The following is a 1,930-nucleotide window of genomic DNA, read 5'->3' as shown; positions in this document are numbered from 1 at the left end:
TAACCACAAAACTCCAAGAAGAAAATCTAATAGCAAACTTGTAATTGGTGAGTGGTAAACTGATCTCAGCAGAAATAAAGAAAGGCAGCAGGATCCAGGGACACAGATGAGTTCAGAAACTCTCCAGCTGGATTTCTGAAACATACAGAAGGACCCAGGGATGGCAGGAGAGAAATTAAGGGCAGGAAAACAGATGCCATAGCTACAGCATGAACGACTGGCTGACATTTTGCTGTTATTGTCAACTGTGATTCTCATTTTGCCAGCCAGCTTGTTTCATGATTTGAGCTCCCCTGGGATGACTACATTGTTCCTGAGGTGAAGAAGTGGGTGCCTCTCTTCTGAAAATGATCTCATAATTTACTGGGCTGCATGAAGTTGAAGTCTCTGGGCTCAGCCACTGTACATAGCTATGGACTGAGATATGCACTTTAATATCATGTCTTCTCCCCAAACATGGTTTAGCAAAACTCTGATTTGAAACCTAGCACAAGTTGTGTTTTGAAAATGACTCATGCGAATTCCTGAAACTGCCTAATTCTTCAAACTTTATCTTATACTTTGAAATAAAACTTCCTGTCCTCCAGCATCTGAAAACAGGTGGTGGTGGCCTATCTGTGCAGGTGCAACCTCAGTAGAATTTTGTTTTTTGGCTCCATGTTTCAGAAGAATCCAAACTTTGAAAACAAAGTCAGAGCCCAGGCTTTGGCTAGAGGAGAGAGAGGGTCAGGATATGTACAAGTCTGCGTGGGAATGTGCCTTCTTCCATTGGCAGGGACCACTTCTTTTCCCCCTTTAAAAAGCATGGAGAAGGAAGCAGAGGGAGAAGGAATTGGAAAGAGAGGCTTTACTTTTAGGTTCCTAGACACCATCAGGCCTGCCATCCAGCTGCAACTATGCTTAGTAACAGCGACTCAGTCCTTACTTTTTTTTTTTTTTTTTTTGTATTTTTCTGAAGCTAGAAACGGGGAGAGACAGTGAGACAGACTCCCGCATGCGCCCGACCAGGATTCACCCAGCACGCCCACCAGGGGGCAACGCTCTGCCCACCAGGGGGCGATGCTCTGCCCCTCCAGGGCATCACTCTGTTGCAACCAGAGCCACTCCAGCGCCCGGGGCAGAGGCCAAGGAGCCATCCCCAGCACCGGGGCTATCTTTGCTCCAGTGGAGCCTTGCTGCAGGAGGGGAAGAGAGAGACAGAGAGGAAGGAGAGGGGGAGGGGTGGAGAAGCAGATGGGCGCCTCTCCTGTGTGCCCTGGCCCGGAATCGAACCCGGGACTTCTGCACATCAGGCCGATGCTCTACCACTGAGCCAACCAGCCAGGGCCTCAGTCCTTACTTTTTAGTCAGTTGAATGGTTTGCTTTATGTTTGTTTGGGCAAGATCAAAGATAAAGAACTGTGACATTTGTAGCTAAATGGTAAATAAAGAAAAGGAGAAAAATGGTGATTCTATTATGTTGAAGGAAAGTTAGAAATCGATTCTAACTGAAATAATATTTTAAGCCCTGGCCGGTTGGCTCAGTGGTCGAGTGTCATCCAGGCATGTAGATGTCAGGGTACACGGGAGAAGTGATCATCTGCTTCTCCTTCCCTCCCCCTGTCTCTCTCTCTCTCTCTCTCTCTCTCTTTCTCTCTCTCCATTCCTACAGGCATGGTTTGATTGGTTTGAGCAAGTTGGGCTTGGGTGCTGAGGATGGCTTCATGGCCTTACCTCGAGTGCTAAAATAGATCAGTTGTCGAGCAATGGAGCAGCAGCCCCAGATGGGCAGAGCATTGCCTGGTAAAGAAGCTTGCCAGGTGGATCCCAGTCAGGGTGCATGCAGGAGTCAGCCTTCGGGTAGTCACAGCACTCACCTTGCCAGTGTCCAAAATGTTGTTAGGTTGATAACTGCATAACTGTCAGAATGGTGAAAATGTACATGTATACA

General features: G+C 47.5%; 1 non-coding gene across 1 annotated transcript; it reads right to left on the bottom strand.

Moving 5' to 3' along the window:
* Positions 1-1,251: 1,251 nt before the first annotated feature.
* On the bottom strand, positions 1,252-1,327 carry TRNAI-GAU (transfer RNA isoleucine (anticodon GAU)). Its single transcript has one exon. It is a non-coding gene; the product is annotated as a tRNA-Ile (tRNA).
* Between the last annotated feature and the right edge of the window lie 603 nt (positions 1,328-1,930).

Source organism: Saccopteryx leptura, chromosome 5 (assembly GCF_036850995.1).
Source record: "Saccopteryx leptura isolate mSacLep1 chromosome 5, mSacLep1_pri_phased_curated, whole genome shotgun sequence".
Taxonomy (NCBI): Eukaryota; Metazoa; Chordata; class Mammalia; order Chiroptera; family Emballonuridae; genus Saccopteryx; species Saccopteryx leptura.
This window is presented reverse-complemented; position numbering and strand designations above follow the sequence as displayed.